Here is a 21712-nt window from a genome sequence, read left to right as displayed (position 1 = left end):
CCTTCCTTCCTTCCTTCCTTCCTTCCTTCCTTCCTTCCTTCCTTCCTTCCTTCCTTCCTCTATTTTTTTCTAGTAACTCTAGCTCTTGATTTATTTAAAGAAACTTATTAAAATACCCTGGTACTGTTAGCGTTTCCTATGTAATGCTAAGATATTAGAACATGTTAACTCTACCTCATCTCCTGTTTTTGCTATCATGCTTTATTTTTCTATGCGTATTTTAAAAGGCATCTTGTTACTGTTTGCGTGGTAATTATTCATTTAGATTTACCCATCTATTGACATTTCTGTGTCTCTTCATTTTTTCTTATTTTATATAGGAAATATATGTCTTATATGGAAGCATTTTCATTCTGATTGAATAACTCCTTTTATCATTTCTTTTAGTATTTGTATGCTGGAAAAATATGCTTTTTTGGGGAAAATATCTTTATATTACTTTTATTTCATTATTTTTAATCATTTTTATTTATCTGGTAGTACATGCACATGGTACAGATTTAAGAACTTCATAGCATTTACAGTGAAAAGTAAACCTTACTACACATTCCCAAGTGAGTTAGCTGCCTTCCCCAGAGGCAACCACTGTTACCAGTTTCTTGTGAAAGCTGAAATTACTCTATGCACCAACCAACATTTGCAATACCTATCCAGTCACGCAACCATCTATCTATCTACCTATCTAATCATCTGTATACCTATTTTCATCATCATCTATCTACATACAAATGGTAGAATACTATGCACATTGCTTTTTAATTATTTTTAATTTTAAATCAATTTTACTGTGATAATTTACATTAAATGGCATTTTAAGAAAATATACACTCTGTATGTTCACAGCCATAATCAAGATACTAAACATTTCCATCATCTACAAAATTGCTCTCGTTCCTTTTCTAAATCAATCCGTCCTAACTACCCATCCCTGACTCCAAGTAACTGTGAGATGTTTTTATCACTAAAGAATAGATATATATTTTCTAGAGTTTAGCATAAATGCAATTATGCCAGTGTCTTAAGGTGGAGAGTTAGAGTGTTGATTTGAGATCTGTCTTCTATTTTATTTAATAAAAGCATTCATAGCTATAAATTTCCGTTTAAGCACTGCTTCAGCTGCATTCCATAAGTTCTGGTGTGTTGTATGTCAATCTTCATTTACCTCAAAGTATTTTCTATTTTGTCTTGTATATTTTTCCTTGACACATTGGTTGTCTACTATCGTGTGGTTTAACTTCTATATATTTGTGGATTTCCCAAAGTTATTTTTGTTATTAATTTCTAATTTCATTCTGTGTGGTTGGGGAATATACTTTGTATAATTTCAATCCTTTTAAATTTATTAAAGCTTTATAGCCTAGAATATGATCTATCGTGGAAAATATTACATGTGTGCTTTAAAAAAGTGTGTATTTTTCTGGGAGGAGAGTTCTATAGATGTATGCTAGATCTAGCTTATGGTTTAGTGGTGCTCAGATTTTCTAGTACCTTGTTGATCTTCTGCCTAGTTGTTCTATTCATTATTAAAAGTGGGTATTGAAATCTCCAACTATTATTCTTGAATTGCCTATTTTTTCTCATCAGTTCCATCATATTAGCTACATGCATTTTGGAGCTCTCTTGTTAGGTGCATTTGTGTTTATAATTGTCATAACTTCCTGGTGGATTGACCATGTTATCATTATAAAATGTCCCACTTTATATGTGGTAACACTTTTTCTAAGTCTAGTTTTTCTGATATTAGGATAGCTGCTCCAGTTTTCTTAAGGTTGCATTTTTTTCTTATATCCTTTTCTATTCTTTTACTTTCAATATTCTTATATAGTCAAATCTAATGTGTATCTACTATAGACAGCATATAGTTGGATCTTATTTTTTGTCTATTCTGACAATCTCAACATCACGAATTATTAGAGAAATGCAAGTCAAAACTACAATGAGGTATCACCTCACACCAGTCAGAATGGCCATCATTAGACAAATGCTGGAGAGGGTGCAGGGCAAAGGGAACCCTCCTACATTGTTGGTGGTAACGTAAATTGGTACAGTCACTGTGGAGAACATTATGGAGGTTCCTCAGAAAACTAAAAATAGAGTTACCATATGATCCAGCAATCCCACTTCTGGGCACATATCTGGAGAAAACTCTAATTTGAAAAAAATGAATGTACCCCAATGTTCATTGCAGCACCATTTACAATAGCCAAGACATGGAAGCAACCTAAATGCCCATCAACAGATGAATGGATAAAGAAGATGTGGTATATATGCATACAGTGGAATACTCCTCAGCCAAAAAAAAGAATGAAATAATGCTGTTTGCAGCAACATGGATGTACCTAGAGATTATCATACTAAGTTAAATAAGTCAGACAGAGAAAGGCAAATAACATATGGTATCACTTATATGTGGAATCTAAAATATGATATAAATGAACTTATTTATGAAACAGATACAGACTCACAGACATAGAAAACAAACTTATGGTTACCAAAGGGGAAAGGGGGTGGGAAGCAACAAATTAGTAGGAGTTTTGGATTAGCAGATACAAACTACTGTATATAAAATAGATAAACAACAAGGTCCGACTGTATAGCATAGGGAACTCTATTCAATATCCTGTAATAAACCATAATGGAAAAGAATATAAAATATATATATATGTATGTATATATATATATACACACACATATACATGTAGCATATGTATGTATACATATATATGTATATAACTGAATCACTTTGCTGTACACTAGAAACTAACACAACACTGTAAATCAACTTTATTTCAATAAAAAGATAAAAAAATGTATTCATATTTTCAAGTTTTTTACATTAGAAGTTTTGGTCTCTTACAAATTTTTATCATAGGCAAAAATAAAGTTTGTTTTATTTGATGCACTTAAAGCCTAAGTCTGATAAGCTAACTACCAAAATGAAAGACATGAATGTCAAAGAAATTAACAACAGTAAACCTAAAAGTATTTTTTAAATGACTCAATAATGGCTGATCTAGTTTTTCTAAATAGTAAGTAAAGCTCAAGGAAATTGAGAACTGTAATTTTCTGTTATACAAATAACTCTTTTCTCTTCCCACTCCCCACAACCCCAAACTCAATCATTCTTAGGGTCTCTATGGCAGAAACAGTTGGTGGAGTGAACACTTGAATGAATGAAGAAGGAAATGTCTCTGCCTACTGTTTTGGGATAAAAACCTGTCTACATCATCCTGACAGACTTCAGGTCCTTTTATCTTTAAACTGAAATGTTAAAATACAGATGAAGTTCATTATCATATATAAATAACAAATCTTCCTGACAAAGAAAAAATAAGGAGACTGAATAAGAGCTTAAAATTTAAAGATACTATGGAAACCAGCCCATCACAGTTTTATACTCTGTTTCAACCACTCTCATCCAGCACTTCCTTTAAAACTTAAATAAAGGTGTGTAAAAGAAATTATTTATTTTGATATGACTGGCGTTTTACGCAGTCGTTGAACGTATTCAAAGACTTTATCCATTATTAGGGGTTGAGTGTTCAGTTCTATTTAGAAGGAAGAAAACAACACAGTCACAATCAAAGGACCCAATCAGCATAAATTTAACTTAAAGAGTAGTTTGCCTTTTTATAACATGAGGTTAGCCAGCACATCAGTTTCTATATTATAATTAAGAATAATAAGGATTTCCTGATCCTAAATTCTACTTTTCTCTGATCATCTCTAACTTAACTTGCAATTTAAAACAATCACACACTAAAGGAGTTGGTGTCTCTATTGACTTGCTAATCAATTGTTTATTTGTTTTACAAATCCATTCTTTTTCTAAAACTGACCTAATTTTCAGTCTTGATTAAACTGAGAACCAAATTAGAGGGTTTGTTTTCTTCTTCACTCCTCTACATTACATTGGTTTAGAGGTGAACAAAAATATACACAGAATCCGTATGCCTTTGGGTGAGATTCCCTTGCCAGGTTTAAGTATTTGTTGAAACAAAATCTGTTTAAAATATGTCATACTTGTCCATTATTCTTATTTTAAAATGTGTAATGGAAAGGGCTTAATTGATGCAAGTAAAATCATCATAGCTAATATTTACTCAGTGCTTATTATTTTCACTGTATTAATGTGCTTTGTGTACCTTATCTCCTTTAACTCTTACACCAACCCAATGAAGTAAGTATTGTTGTTATCTCTGTGTCACAGACAGGATAGAAAACTGGCCTAGAGAGGTTAGAGAAGTTGCCTAAAGTCATGCAACTTTTAAATGAGTAAATCAGAGTTCATCTTCACATAATTTGACTTCAGAGCTAGTGTGTATAAGCAGCCCCTAATTCTACTTCCCTTCTTTCTTTAAAATGTAAAAATTATTTTTTGCAACTCATTGTTGAAGGAGTAATGAGATACAGGTGCCCTCTAAAATATGTGATTTATGCATTTTATCAGCATTAAACAAAATTACAGTTTCTCCTGTTCACTTTTTAATTGCTTAGTGTAATAAGAAATTATTATTAAATCCATACGAAACAAAACCTGGTAAATTGAAAATCTAGTTGATTTTTCCAAATTATTATATACGATGTTAGAAACTAAAGTATTAGTCTAGTTGAGACAGTAAGATGATCAAGGAAGCAACCATCTGCTAATTGATCTATTTGTTTTGTCTTCTGTAGAAAAATGAATCAAATTGACCATGGAAAAGGTAAATCAGCTGTACCATAGCATTTGATCTAATTTGCAGCCTCAGAAACTGACCCTTATCTGTGGAGGGGAGAAAAACGTTTTCCCTTGTTCCCTTTTAGGTTTTTTAACTGGTCTAATAATTAAACTGGCATAAGGCAGATTAACAGGAGAAAACAGTTAATTTTATACATACGAGTACCCAAAGGTATGAGACTCTCATATAGTCAGGTATTTGAGGCTTATCTGCCATCCTGAGCTAAGGAAAAGGAGATATGGGTCTGCGACTTAAAGGGGAGGCAGACGATTTATAGGCAGATGGGAAGAGCAGCTGTTTGGTAAACAGATGTTTGCCATGTCATGCAGATAAATTTGTGTTGTAAAATGTTGTCTCTGGTATTAGCCCTCTTCCTTGGTACACACCCTCTATCTAAATTATTTTAGGCAGTTTAGGGAGAGGTTAGAAAAGAAAAATCTTTCTGCCTCTCTTAGGCCTTAGTTACCTTCAGCTAAAATAATCCACATGCCAAAGTGGAATATTTGGGGGTCACATATTCTGCTCCCCCCTCACCTGTAAATCATAGAAGGCTCCAAATTATAGTAAGAAAAATATATTTGGATTCCAAATAAGCTGCCTAATTTTGTAGGTATCTGTATATAAAACTGCTTCTGCAACAACTTCTCTCCTTCTGCCCTTTAAACTTGGTATCCAAAATTGCTACCTGAACTGTGAATTCCTTTAGATTTCAATAAGAATGCTTGATCGCAAGTACTTGCTTATCTCCATAAAATCTGAGGTTGAAGCAGCAATAATGTTAATCATCTATATTTGCATCTAGATGAGGCAGTATATAAGGCCAATTTTGAAAAGCAGGAATTATTTTTTTGATTGCCTCCTCCAAATTATTAAGCTTTTACTCTTTGGAACTACCACTGTAACACTGTATACAATTAATATTTTCTGGTCTTTTAATCCAGTAAAATCTAGCTATCGGGTGCCCTCATTTTCTCAAACATTTTATCTTTACTAAATAACAGCTAAATAGATATTCTGAATTGTCAATGCCTTGTTAGATAAGTGTTCACCAATTACCATAGTTAATGTATTTAAATATTATGGAGTAAACTATCACTTCTAAAGCAGATACTATGTGCCAAATATTCTTATAAGTATTTTACATATAGTATGTCTACTCCTCACTACAAACCTGTGATAAAGCTATTATCATCCTTATTACAATATGGAAATTTGCCCTCAGAAGGGTTCATTCACTGCCCTATGGCCACATGTTTACTCCAAGTCCCAAGTCGTATGAAGAGGATTTGGATTTACATTTACATTTACATTACATTTACATTTACATTTACATTTAATTTTTTAAATGGATGCTTTTTCCATGATTCCAGAATTCCTGGGACTCGAAGATATAACTGTTGTCACAGTCATTTAGTTACTCAGAGACAGTGGATTTAAGAAGCAGATTAGAAGTCCCAGTCTCAAATATGTCAACATATTTGAGAAAATAGCCCAGTCAAGCTAGCTGACTGGTTTGAAACTTTGTTCCCTCTTTATGTCAAGCAGTGAACAGCAGATATACTTGCCCTGGAATGAGAGAATTAGGAAAAATTCTCTGCATCCAGAAGGCCAACTGGTATCAATATTACTAGTGGTTAAGGACTTGGGGGCCTTCAGACTACTAGCACATTCTATTTGACAGCAGTCCTATGGCTCATTCATATTCACTGAAAGCAATTCATAGTAAATAGAAATAGTACATCAAAACAGGTGAATATCGAATCCCAAATGAAAATATAACAGATAACTAAACAACGACAAGCATTTGAAAATCGATATCAAAGACAAGCAACAAAATTGAAAAATGGAAAAAATAACATACAAATCCACAATGTTGATGGAGCAAATGCAAAGATTTTTTTTAATGTATTTTATATTTTCAGAGAGTGGGAGTAGATCTTACATTTTTGGGTATTTGAGGGGTGTCTGTTTTAAAAGGAGTCAAATAAATACCTTGAAAATGGAAAAATATCAAGGAGAAAATATTTAGATGGGCACTTGGGTAGAGTAGACAGGTTTCTTTTTTTGAATTGAAAACTGGAAGAAACTTACTGAAAATACAGCAAAGGACAAAGATTAAAAAATGTGAGAGAGAATTTTAAATGCTTAGATGAAAAAGAAATATAAAGCCATATTCACCTAATATAACTTCTAAAAAGAAAAATCAATGAAAAGGGGAAGGAAATAATCAGAGGCAATAGAAGAAAATATCAAGAGCTAATAAAGTTATAATTATTCACAGAGAAAGTGACTGCCAATTCTCAAGTGAGATACATGAAAAAAGAAGTACATCATACATGTGGTACAGAAAAGATTAAACCAAGGCTGATGAGGAAATCTTATGACTTTTAAAGATAATTTAAAATAATTAACTACAAAATAAGAGCCAGCATCCCAACAGAAACAAGAGGACCGCTAACTGTTATATGACAATGAAATAATAATACAAAATTCTATATCGTCAATAGCAGCATTCAAGAGAGAAGGAATAGCTTCAGTAATATAGGAACTGAGAATTCTAACTACCCACAGACATATTCTAAAACATTTCAAGAGAATATAGGTTAGCAAGATAGATTTAAAAATTCAAAAACAGATACAAAGTAAGAGAAATAACAGCAGAGAAACAAGTTTGTGATATGATTAAATACAAAAACCTTTTGATTGTAAAATATAATAATCATCTGGAAAAAAATCTCAAAAAATAAAATGATGGGGAAGGAAATCGTGAAGTCATGCTAGAATACACTATCACTTAATGTCAAGCATAAAGCATGGGAATTCTATCGTTTATGGCTACATACATTTAGAAAATTACAAGCACATGAATGGGAATTATGCACAGTAACTTCAGGAAATTAATGTTCTCTAAAGAGAGAGAGAGAGGAGTAACATTAGGAATGGAAGGGGATATTAACTGTACTGATTTTTTTCTCCTCTAATCTCAAGCAAAAAAAAAAAAAAAAAGGTTATGATTAAATACAGCTGAATAGTGGCCACTCATTGGTTGCTATGTTTATTCATTGTGATTTTCTAGATGTCTGAAATATTTCATAATAACAAATTATCATGAAAGTATGAGCAAGTAAATAAGGGGAAAATGGTGATATTTCATGAAACAAACTAATTAATAAAAATGTTCTGACTTTCTATTTAGAAAACAAAGTTAGAACACTAAATCATAGCATACACAAAAATACTTCCCAGGTAGGCTAAATAGTTAAATTTAGGGCCAAACATAAAAGCTTTTGAAAGAAGTTTTGAATAATCGTTATAACTTTCTGGTAGGAGCAAGCCTGCCTAAGCCTGAGAATGCACCTGAATCTTAAAGAAAAGCTGATAAGGTTAACTATATAAAAATTAAATGCTCTGTAGAAATGAAATACTTAAACAAAGGTAAATTATCTATTGGCATACTTGGGTAAAATATTTCTTTCCTCTGTAAAAAAAATGGCTAAAAATTAACATCAGGGATGTAAAAAGAAATACTAAAATCAATAACAAAAAGACAGCTTATAAAAAAAAAAGACAAAATATATGAATAAGCTAGGCACAAAAGAAAATATGTAATATGTTTCTCAATAAATGTATGACAAGATAACTGAATAATTAGGGAATGCAAGTTAAAATGGATTTATTTTTGCCTATCACATTTGCAAGAATAACTAAAAGTGATTAATGATATCAATTTTGGGTAAGATTGTAGGAAAACAATGTCTCGTTTACCAATAATAATATATATTTACAAAACATTCTTATGAAGTTAATTTGACAGTAACTATCAGAATTTACAAATTAGCTTAGCTATTCTTCCAGCCACTATTGTAGAACTAGGTATTTAGCCCAAATAATTGCTTACACATATGCACAAAAAATTCACAAACATGAATGTATATTATAGCAGCACTTATAATAGCAAAAAATTGAATATAACCTAAATTCCCTGCAATAAGGAATATTTAACTATACAAAAGTGCCTTCATACTTTGGCTTACAATACAGTAGATAAAAGGAATGAGGTGAAACCTATATGGACACATCTGGAAAGATTTCCTTGTCACATTAGTAAGTGAGGAAAGAATATTTCAGAACAATACACACAGTACCATTTCTGGCTAAATCATATAAAACAAAAGCATATACTTTAATGCTACATATATATGTTTGTAAATACTTAAACAGAGGTCTTGCAAAACAAAGAGCAAGCTATTTACAGGGATTCCCTTTGAAAAGAGAAATACATCTCTGAACCTTCCTCTCAATTTTGTTATAAATCTAAAACTGCCCTAAAAAAATAGTCTTAAAAAAAGAGAATTGCAACTGGGAATGAGGAAAGGTGGATGCTATGTGCTTTTCAGTTAATACACTTTTTGATAATTTGAAGGTTTATCATGAAAATATATTCATATATTTTGTTTAATTAGGTAAATATATTTATTATTTATAAGATCAAATGTTTCAGTACCAGCTGGAGACCCTCTGCTTTTTTTCTTTGAGGCACTTATATAAACTTTATAATAGTTGAAATTACTTGAGCAAATCTCTGTTATCCCCTTGGTCCTTCCCTCCTGGTGGCTTGAAAAGCTTCAGGCCTCATGTCTGTGATAAAGGCAAGGAAAAAATAGGAAGGAATGGTGCTGGCTGTAGCTGTCACTTATTATTACTGAGTAAGAAATTCTCAGAAGACCACCAAGAAAATTCTGCTTACATCTCACTGTATATAACTATGGTGCAGGGGCAAGGCTACCTGTAAAGGGGGTTGTGCAAATTAGTATTTAATTTTCCAAACTTTTTACTTAGATGGAACAGGGAAAAAAAATGTAAAGGGCAGTTGGGTCAGCGTCTATCATAACAGGTTTTAAATTTTTTATCTGATAATTAAAATTTTATATAGATTTTGTTGATTGCATTTAATTGATAACATAAAATATTTGTACTCTAGATACTAGCCAGAAAATATAATTTCTAACTCACTGCCTCTAAATAAGTATGCATAATTATACATAACTGTGGCTGAGAGAACCAGTGTTTAGGAAGACTTTACTGGAAAATATGGCCTCTCCATTCCAAATACTTTAAGTTCTGTTCTGCAAGTAAGCATCCAGCTCAACACCATGCACTCTACTATTTTGCTCCTTTTGCTTTAAATTGTCTTTAAATTGCTTTCCTCAAATTGATCTTGGCAATGATACCATCATCCATTCATGAATAATATTATAAGAAACCACCCTGTGAAACTAATTACTGTGTTTTCTTACAAATTATATATCTGTAGTATTGCATAATATAAAACTGCATCAATTAAACAATTGCTATGTTTTGAAACCTTTTTTAAAATTTAAGGATAAATACTAAATATTTTTTTTTTTCTGTGAGATCATATAGTTTTCAACGTGATTTTTAATATCTGTCTTTTGGTTGTTGTATTGATGTGCTATAATTTATTTGACTAACTCTCTCCTGCTAATCATACAACGGTTTCTGTTGGTGTTGCTATTATAAAGTTTCAATGAACATCCTTGTCACTAAATCTTTTTGACCCTGATTGACTATTCCCAGAAATGGATCAATGGAAAAGGATGGGTTTAAGTCTTTTAATTTGCAATGAAATGGTATTTTAAGGGAAGTGAGTGACATGAGCTGGTAAAGAGGAGGCTGGGGAATACTTTATTGGAAAGAACTTCAATGATCAAAGAAACTGCAGTAAGCCTAATATACGATTTTGGCCCAGCAAACATATTGATTTGGTAGGAGTGATGATAATTTTGGAGAGTTGAGGACGGAAATTCATTCATAAGACATGCTGACAAGTAAGATGGGCCTGACAGGGGTGATAAACAAAATCTTGCATCGTAATGTGAATGCGTTTGACTGGATTTACAGGTGGTATAAACCCTATGGTGCCATTTGCCTAAGAGAGGAGGATAATGCAAAAATAGCTTCGGAGGAAGCTTAACCTGACTACAGTGCAATTAAGCTATATGAGGTGGCAACTGGAATAATAAAGATGTGACGTGATATCACTGGGATTTATTAAATTGCGTGTCAGTACTGGTTTTGTGTTTTCCTTTTAATGTTTAGCCTTATACTTTAACTCAGAGAGAGATATACGAACAAAGTATATATGAATGTAAAAAGTGATTATATGTTTGTATTCTTTTTTAAAAAAAATAATTAATTTTATTTTGTTTATTTATTTTTGGCTGCGTTGGGTCTTCGTTGCTGTGTGTGGGCTTTCTCTAGTTGCGGCGAGCGGGGTCTACTCTTCGTTGTGGTGCGCAGGCTTCTCATTGTGGTGGCTTCTCTTGTTGCGGAGCACGGGCTCTAGGGTGGACGGGCTTCAGTAACTGTGACTCACCGGCTTAGTTGCTCTACGGCATGTGGGATCTTCCCAGACCAGGGCTCGAACCCGTGTCCCCTACATTGGCAGGTGGATTCTTAACCACTGCACCACCAGGGAAGCCCCAATGTTTGTATTCTTAGATTAGTATTTTCTTTGACTCCCGCTCCATAGTTCCTACAAGGATATATGTTTTTCTTCATATATAAAGAATCCTATCTACCTCTGTATGTACACACAGCCATGTATGTATACTCAGGTACTCACTTCTATACAGCATACATATACAATACCCATCAAAGGTTTTTTAATTGTTTTTCAAGAGGAGATCAAATTAGGACTTCCCTGGTGGCACGGTAGTTAAGAATCTGCATGCCAATGCAGGGGACATAGGTTCGGGCCCCAGTCCTGGAAGATCCCATATGCTGTGGAGCAACTAACCCCGTGTGCCACAACTACTGAGCCTGTGCTCTGGAGCCCATGAGCCACAACTATTGAACCCACGTGCCATAACTACTGAAGCCCAAGCTCCTAGAGACTGTGCTCTGCAACAAAAGAAGCCACCACAATGAGAAGCCTGCACACCACAACGAGGAGTGGCCCCCACTTGGTGCAACTAGAGAAGGCCTGTGGTGCACCAACGAAGACCCAATGCAGCCAAAAATAAATAAATTAAATAAATAAATAAATAAATAAATAATTTTTTTAAAAAGAGGAGATCAAATTATACATAAATATTTGAAACTTTGTTTTCTCATTCAGTAGTACCTCATGCAAACCATTTGGGTCATCTGGAATATTTTTAATTCCTTTTTTAGATTGTACAAATTTTCACATAATGGATATCCCACAATTTATTCAGCAATCCTTCTTTCTGAGCATTGGCTTTGTCTCCAGTTTTTTTCCATTATGAACAATGGTGCCTCACCCATTCTTGTTCATGACTGTCTCAGGCCTAATTTATGGGACTCTCCAGACTGACTTAGACTCATCTATATGCCCATCTCCACAACTGGCTTTTTGCTACAGAGAAAGTCTAATGGCCACCATTACTTCATATCTTCATCATTGGTTCTCTAATCCTCCCTCTGGGGTTAAAGGAGGGTTTCTATCACACCTGGTATGAAAGAAGCACTAACTTCCAAAGTGGAGGAAATTTAGCTAAGGCAATGTCCTTATATTTTATTTAGTACATTATTTTTCATGAGGAAGGTGTGTGTGTGTGTGTGTGTGTGTGTGTATGTGTGGATATAATCTTGATGTTTTCAGATTATATTCTAAAAGGTAGCTCATGTTTTCACCATCAATGCTTGAGTACCCTTTGTTCCACATTCCTACTATGGGGTGTTATAGTTCTTTCTAAATTTTTGCAGGACAAGAGTTTGTAAAAAATAACTCAGTGCCACTTTAATTTTCTTTAATCTGACTACTAGTAAATCATAGCATTTATAGTGTTAGTTCAATATATTCTTCATCTCTGAAATGTCTAGGGATAGTCTTTCTCCATATTTCAAATAGATCCTTTGTGGTCATCTTGTCAATGTGTAAGATGTCTTTGTGTATTATAGATAATAACCCTTGTCATCAAATTTACATTTTTTCTATTTATGAACTTTGTTTTTTAACTATTATTTTGGTCAATTAATATTTTTAATCTTTATATTTTTACATTTGGCTCTATGTTTTTTTGTAGCTTTTGGAATTCCAGTCTCTGAGAAATCTCTCCTATTCTGTGTACCATGAGATGACCCCTGATTGTACATGTAGTCTTCTTGATTATTTTGCAAGAGTTTACTATTGCATATTATTTGAATTTATTTTTAATTCATCCATAATATTTAATTTTGTAAATGTGAGAGTCTGGGCATTTTTTTCCCAGAAGGATAGGTAGCTTTGCCAGCACTATTTGATTTCCCATTGAATGATTGCCTTTGCCATAGCACATGTAGATCCCATGCACTGGAGGGATACTTCTGGTTTAACTACTCAGTTCTGATCCTGTATGTATTTTTCTATACTAATACCATATTGGTTTGATCACAGAGGCTTTATGGCATATATTATTGCTGGCAAGGTATTTTTCCCCTCACTCTTCTTCCATTTGAACTTTAAGATTATTTTATCCAGTTCTTTACAAAAGTGGCCTTTCTTTGGTGTTATAATTGCAATTAATTTTTATATTAAATGTGGAAGAATTGACATTTTATGATATATTTAGGCACAATTTTCTGTCACATATTCCTTTTACATGTATTCTTATGAATTAAAAATATTTTCTTGTTACTGTGAGATTGCTCTCTTTGGTTTGTTACACTTATAGGAGTATAGAAAAGCTCTTGATGCTCTTATATTTGACTTTCATCCAGCCATCTTACAAAAAATTCTTATTAAATCTAGTAATTTTCACTAGATTCCATTGGGTTATCAGCTCAAAATAAAGAACTTAATATATTTTCCAGTTATTAACTTTCTTGTCTGTTGCATTTATGAAAATTTTCAATACAATATCAAGTAAAAATTGTATTAACAGGCATCGCTTTTTAGTATCTGATTTAAAATAAGAGAAGATTAGCATCTTAACACTTAGAATAATATTTGCTGAAGGTTTGGAGTAATAGAATAATATTTGCTGAAGGTTTGGAGTAATTGGTCTTTTTTTTCTTTAAATATTAAACCCATTTCTTTAAATATTAAAGCCGTTTACCACTTTAGTTAGAATCTTTGCAAAGAATGGCTGCTGAATTTGATCTTAGCCCTTTCCAACATCTAATGATATGATCCAACACTTTTTCTAAATTTCTATATAAAATTTTTCAACTAGACATGAACATTAGTACAATGAACACATGCATAACTTCTACCTTTATTCAACAACTATTAATATTTTATCATATTTACTTTATATCTATCTATCTATGCTATATATATGCAATATATATTATATATAGAAAGAGGGAACCACTTGAAGTAACTCCCAGCCATCATAATACTATATCTCATGTATATCTTAATAATAAGCACTTTTTTATGCAAAACCATAATATAATTATTGCCCTTAAGAAAATTAATAATATTTCCCTAATATCATCTAATATTTGGTACACATTCTGATTTCTGTATTTGTTTTATATACACTCCTTTGAATAGCTTTAATGAGGTATAATTTATAAACCATGGAATTCACTCATTTTAGATATACAGTTCAATGTTTTTTAGTAAATTTATAGAGTTGTACAATACCACCACAATTCAAATTTAAAATATTTCCATCACACCAAAAAGATCTCTTAATCAATCAGTCTCCGATCCTTAACTTGCTTCCAGCCCCAGGCAACCACTAATCTAATTTTTCTCTATAGATTTGTCTGTTCTGACCATCTCATATAAATGGAATAATACAATATGTGGTAATTTGTGACCAGCTCAATTTACTTAGCAAAATGCTTTTGTGCTTTATCCATGTAGTAATAAGTATAAGAAATTTATTCCTTTTATTAGCAAATAGTATTCTATTGTATGGATATACCATAGTGTGTTATATTTATTGGTTTGTGGTTGCTAGGGTTGTTTCCACTTTTTGGCTATTGTAAATAACACTATGAACAGTCACATACAAGCCTTTGTGTAAGCATATATTTTTAATTTTCTTGGATAGATACCTAAGAGTGGAATTGTTGGGTCATGTGGTGAATTTATTTTTTGATAACATAAAAATATAAAATATTTAGGGATAAATATGACCAAAAGTATGTAAGACTTATGGACCAAAATTTACAAAACGTTGCTGAGAGGAATTAAATAAATTGAGTGATATATTGTATTAATGGAGGAGAAGATTCTGTATTGTTTAAGAATTCAGTTATTCACAAAATTATATATCAATTCATTCCAACTCCAATTAACATTCAAGTAGAGTTTATATAAAATCGACAAGCCATTTCTAAAATTTATATGGAAATACAAAGGACTTAGACAAAACAGCTTTGAAAAAGAAGAACAATGTTGGAGGATTAAAACTTCAAGGTTTATTTTAAAACTTCCTTGATGAAGGCTGTCTTAGCAACAAAATAAAGGAACAATTTAATGGAACAGAAAGAAAGTACGGAAATAGACCCTTACTTATATGGTCAATAGTTTTTTGACAAAAGTGCAAAGGCAATTCAGGGGAGAAAGGATTGTCTTTTTAACAAACCCTGCTCAGACAGTTGTATATCTATCCTCCTACAAAAATAAAGCATTTTGATCCAAACCTTGTACCATATGCATACATTCACTCAAAATGAATCATAAACTTAAACATAAGAGCTAAAACTATAAAACTTCTAGAAGAAAATATAAGAAAAACTATTTATGACCTCTGTTTAGGCAAGTATTTATTTGATACAGCAAGAAAACCCTGGTCTATAATTTTTTTTTGATATTTGGACATAATCAAAATTAACCTCTAGTCTTTAAAAAAGAGAATTAAAAGATAAGCCACAAACATGGACTTGTATCAAAATATATAAAATACTCTCAAAACAACAATAACAAATGAAACAAATTTTAAAAATATGTACAAATATTGAACAGACACTTAATCGTTGAAGATATTTGAATAGAAAATAAACACTTTCAGTGATGTTCAGATTATTAGTCATTAGGGACATAAAAATTAAAATGACAGTGAAATAACATGAAACACCTATTAGAATGTCTAAAGTTTTAAAAACTGACCATACCCGATGTTGGCAAGGAAGTGAAGTAGCTGGTAACCCCATATGTTGTAGTGGGATGTAAAATGGTGAAACGACACAGGAAAACAGTTCGGTAGTTTCTTTAAAAGTTAGATGTACATTTACCATCTGACTGGACTCAGCAGTCCTACTCTTTGGCATTTACCAAATGAAAATATGTGTTTTTACAACACTTGTACACCAATATTTAAGAGAAGATTTTTTTGTAATTACAAATAATTTGTAATTTATCTGAAAAATTGCAAATGACCCAGATAGCCCTCAATAAATGAATGGTTAAATGAAATATTGTAGCTACAGTGGAGCACTATTTAGCATTAAAAAGTAATGACTATCAACTGTTGATACACATCAAACATGGATGAATCTAAAAATAATTATGCTGAATGAAAGAAGCCAGGAAAAAAAAAGAGTACATACGATTATGTTTATGTAAAATTCTAGCAAATTCAAACGAATCTATAGTGATTCTATAGATTCTATAATCTTTAGCAAACAGATCAGTGGTTGTCTGGGAATAAAGTGTGGAGGGAGCAGTGTTTGGAGAGGGTAGGAGGTGGTGATTATCAAAGGATATGAGATAACTTGAGGGGATAATGGACATAGTTATTTAATTACAAATGGTGTTAGAGTCCCTGGTGTATACTTAACAAATCATACACTTTAAATATATGCAGTTTATTGTGTATGATTGATACTTCAATAATGCTATCTAAAAAAATTAAAGACAGAAAGGTGGATGAGAAAGGAGGAGGTTCTTTTATAATTGGAATATAGTTGATTTAAAATGTCATGATGATTTCTGCTGTACAGTAAAGTGAGTCACTTATACATATACATATACCCACTCTTTTTAAAATTCTATTCCCATGTGGGTCATTACAGAGTATTGAATAAAGTTCCCTGTGCTATATAGTAGGTTCTTATTACTTATCTGTTTTACATACAGTAGTGTGTAAATGTCAATCCCCATCTTCCAATTTATCCCTCCCCTATCCGCCTTGGTAACCATAAGTTTGTTTTCTACATCTGTGCCTCAATTTCTGTATTGTAAATAGGTTCATTTTTATCAGTTTTTTAAATTACACATACAAGCGATACCATATATTTGTCTTTCTCTGACTTACTTCACTCAGTATGACAATCCCTAGATCCATCCATGTTGCTGCAAATGACATTATTTTGTTCTTTTTCATGGCTGAGTAGTATTCCATTGTATATATGTACCACTTCTTCTTTATCCATTCATCTGTCGATGGATACTTAGGTTGCTTCCACGTCCTGACTATTGTAAATAGAGCTGCAGTGAACATTGGGGTATATGTATCCTTTCAAATTATGCTATTCTCTGGATATATGCCCAGGAGTGGGATTGCTGGAACACATGATAGCTCTAATTTTAGATTTTTAAAGAATCTCCATACTGTTATCAATAGCGGTTGTTCCAATTTACATTCCCACCGATAGTGTAGGAGGGTTCCCTTTTCTCCATACCTTCTCCAGCATTTATTGTCTGTAGATTTTTTGATGATGGCTGTTCTGACCTGTGTAAGGTGATACCTCATTGTAGTTTTGATTTGCATTTCTCTAATAATTAGTGATGTTGAGCACCTTTTCATGTGCTTCTTGGCCATCCATATATCTTCTTTGGAGAAATGTTTATTTAGGTCTTCTGCCCATTATTTATTTATTTAATTTGATTTTTTTTTTTTTTTTTTTATATTGGGCTGCATGTGCTCTTTGTATATTTTGGAGATTAATCCCTTGTCAGTCGCTTTGTTTGCAAATATTTTCTCCCATTATGAGGGTTGTCTTTTCGTTTTTTTGATGGTTTCCTTTGCTGTGCAGAAGCTTTTAAGTTTCATTAGGTCCCATTTGTTTATTTTTATTTTCATTACTCTCAGAGGTGGATCAAAAAAGATCTTGCTGTGATTTATGTCAGAGAGTGTTCTGCCAATGTTTTCCTCTAAGAGTTTTATCATATCCAGTCTTACATTTAGGTCTTTAATCCATTTTGAGTTTATTTCTGTGTATGGTGTCAGAGAGTTTTCTAATTTCATTCTTTTATACGTAGCTGTCCAGTTTTCCCAGCACCACTTGTTGAAGAGACCGTCTTTTCTCCATTGTACATTCTTGCCTCCTTTGTCATAGATTACTTGACATGAGTTTATCTCTGGACTTTCTGTCCTGTTCTATTGATCTGTGTTTCTGTTTTTGTGCCAGTGCTTGCTATGCTGATTACTGTAGCTTTGTAGTATACTCTGAAGTCAGGGAGCCTGATTCCTCCTACTCTGTTTTTCTGTCTCAAGATTGCCTTGGCTATTCGGGGTCTTTTGTGTTTCCATATAAATTGTAAAATTTTTTGTTCTAATTCTGTGAAAAATACTATTGGTAGTTTGATAGGGATTGCACTGAATCTGTAGATTGCTTTGGGTAGTATAGTCATTTCCACAATGTTGACTCTTCCAATCCAAGAACACGGTATATCTCTCCATCTGTTTGTGTCACCTTTGATTTCTTTCAACAGTATCTTATAGTTTTCTGCATACAAGCCTCTTGCCTCCTTAGGTAGGTTTATTTCTAAGTGTTTTATTCTTTTTGATGTGATGGTAGATAGTATTGTTTTCTTAATTTCTCTTTCTGATCCTTTGTTGTTAGTGTATAGGAATGCAAGAGATTTCTGTGTATTAAATTTGAGGAGGGTTTTCTTTGTGTGTATGAGTGTATAAGTTACATTTTAATCTTTTAAAATACTCTTCATATATTTATAAAATACACATACACACGTTGTTGTTGTTGTCGATAGGTGTTTATCTTTCTCTTCCAGCAGTCCAGCAGTTTTGTTTCACTAGTATTATGATTATTTTACCTTATTTTCATCTTGATATTAGGGTCCCTGAGATAGACTATTATTGTATTGTTCACTGAGCTTGCTTCTTATTGTTGGAGTGTTTTATATTGTAGGTATCCTTTGGATGAGGAGAATCAAAAAGGTTCTCTAGGACTGAGTTTTGTAGAGAATCTGGAATACCCTAGAGTGGCATCCTTCTGGGCTCCAAGGCAGGGAGACTCAGCAGTCTTGGCCTTTTGGTGTTCAAAGAGATTCTTGATCCTTTTGAAGTTAAGGCATACTCACAAACACTGAATGGTGACCACTCTGTAAGAGGTTCACAAGTCTCTAATTTGAAAACTTCCCTGAATGTATTGCCTTCTTGTCCTCATTTCTGTGACCTGATATTCTCCAGTCTCTCTCAAGCACTTCTGGGAAGGAAGCCCTTTACGTCTCTGACAAGATCCCAGCAGAGCCCAAGGCATCACGACACCCAGTTAACCAGTTGTGCAAACAGCTGGTTGGCACTGGAGTGTGTCACAGTTAGTGTAGATAACTGCAATGTTATCATAACTTCTCAGGTGTTTCAAGAGATTTGTTTTCAAGAAAAACAGTGGTCATGTTTCTGATGGCCCAAATGGTTTGCAAACTTCTGAGATCACAGAAGACAGAGCAATGCTGCCTATATACTCATAAGACTTTTCATTAGAGCATCATTTAAAAATATAATTGGTCTTGGTGGTCAAGTCAGAGCCGGTTCCAGGGAGGTTGACCACTGTATATCTCTTGAAGTACAGCTGCAAATCATCTCTGCCAAACACCAGTCTGTAGATGAGGAAACAGACACTGAGACACAGAGAGGTTAGTCGCTTGCTCAAAGTCACATAGACAAGCCGTGTGGCTGACAGGGTCTTGGTGCTTTGGGCAGGTGTCAGGCCTGAGCCTCTGAGGTGGGAGAGCCAAGTTCAGGACACTGGACCACCAGAGACCTCTCAACCCCACATAATATGAACCGGCGAGAGCTCTCCCAGACATCTCCATCTCAATGCTAAGCCCCAGCTCCACTCAATGACCAGCAAGCTATAGTGCTGGACACCCCATGCCAAACAACTAGCAAGACAGGAACACAACCCCACCCATTACCAGAGAGGCTGCCTAAAATCATAATAAGGTCACAGACACCCCAAAACACAGCACCAGATGTGGTCCTGACCACCGGAAAGACAAGATCCAGCCTCATCCACAAGAACACAGACACCATTCCCCTCCACTAGGAAGGCTACACAACCCACTGAACCAACCTAACCCACTGGGGGCAGACACGACAAACAACGGGAACTGCAAAACTGCAGCCTGTGAAAAGGAGACCCCAAAACACAGTATGTTAAGCAAAATGAGAAGACAGAGAAATATGCAGCAGTTGAAGGAGCAGGGTAAAAACCCACCAGACCAAACAAATGAGGAGGAAACAGACAGTCTACCTGAAAAATAATTCAGAGTAATGATAGTAAAGATGATCTAAGATCTTGGAAATAGCATGGAGAAAATACAAGAAACATTTAACAAGGAACTAGAAGAACTAAACAGCAAACAGTGATGAACAGCACAATAAATGAAATTAAAAATTCTCTAGAAGGAGTCAGTAGCAGAATAACTGAGGCAGAAGAACAGATAAGTGACCTGGAAGATAAAACAGTGGAAATAACTACTGCAGAGCAGAATTAAGAAAAAAGAATGAAAAGAATTGAGGACAGTCTCAGAGACCTCTGGGACAACATTAAATGCACCAACATTCAAATTATAGGGATCCCAGAAGAAGAGAAAAAGAAAGGGATTGAGAAAATATTTGACGAGATTATAGTTGAAAACTTCCCTAACATGGGAAAGGAAATAATCAGTCAAGCCCAGGAAGTGCAGAGAGACCCATACAGGATAAATCAACAAAATTCAGCACCCATTTATGATAAAAACCCTCCAGAAAGTAGGCATAAAGGAAACTTACCTCAGCATAATAAAGGCCATATATGACAAACCCACACCAACATAGTTCTCAATGGTGAAAAACTGAAACCACTTCCACTAGGATCAGGAACAAGACAAGGTTGCCCACTCTCACCCCTATTATTCACATAGTTTTGCAAGTTTTAGCCACAGCAATCAGAGACGAAAAAGAAATAAAAGGAATCCAAATCAGAAAAGAAGTAAAACTGTCACTCTTTGCAGATGACATGATACTAAGGGAATCCTACAGCTAATCAAAGAATTTGGTAAAGTAGCAGGATACAAAATTAATGCACAGAAATCTCTTGCCTTCCTATACACTAATGATGAGAAATCTGAAAGAGAAATAAAGGAAACACTCCCATTTACCACTGCAACAACAAGAATAAAATACCTAGGAATAAACCTACCTAAGGAGACAAAAGACCTGTATGCAGAAAACTACAAGACAATGATGAAAGTAATTAAAGATGATACAAACAGTTGGAGAGATATACCATGTTCTTAGATTGGAAGAATCAACATTGTGGAAATGACTGTACTACCCAAAGCAATCTACAGATTCAATGCAATCCCTTTCAAACTACCAATGGCATTTTTCACAGAACTAGAACCAAAAAATTCACAATTTGTATGGAAACACAAAAGACCCCAAATAGCCAAAGCAATCTTGAGAAAGAAAAACAGAGGTGGAGGGATCAGGCTCCCTGACTTCAGAGTATACTACAAAGCTACAGTAATCAAGACAGTATGGCACTGGCACAGAAACAGAAATATAGATGTATGGAACAGGATAGAAAGCCCAGAGATAAACCCACACACATATGGTCACCTTATCTTTGATAAAGGAGGCAAGAATATACAATGGAGTAAAGACAGTCTCTTCAACAAGTGGTGCTGGGAAAACGGGACAGCTACATGTAAAAGAATGAAATTAGAACACTCCCTAACACCGTACACAAAAATAAACACAAAATGGATTAAAGACCTAAATGTAAGACTGGATATGATAAAACTCTTAGAGGAAAACATTGGCAGAACACTC

General features: G+C 33.7%; 1 long non-coding RNA gene across 1 annotated transcript in view; it reads left to right on the top strand.

The window, feature by feature from the left end:
• LOC113608313 (uncharacterized) overlaps nucleotides 1–1564 on the top strand; it is a 14976-nt gene extending 13412 nt beyond the window's left edge. The window contains exon 3 of the long non-coding RNA XR_003428300.1: nucleotides 1486–1564. This is a non-coding gene — a long non-coding RNA (uncharacterized LOC113608313). The remainder of the gene's footprint in view (nucleotides 1–1485) is intronic.
• Nucleotides 1565–21712: the final 20148 nt, after the last annotated feature.

Source organism: Aethalodelphis obliquidens, unplaced genomic scaffold (genome assembly GCF_003676395.1).
Source record: "Aethalodelphis obliquidens isolate GAN/ISIS:26980383/991018 unplaced genomic scaffold, ASM367639v1 scaffold52, whole genome shotgun sequence".
NCBI classification, from domain to species: domain Eukaryota; kingdom Metazoa; phylum Chordata; class Mammalia; order Artiodactyla; family Delphinidae; genus Aethalodelphis; species Aethalodelphis obliquidens.
Note: the sequence above shows the minus strand (reverse complement) of the source record. Positions and strands in the feature narration are given on the sequence as shown.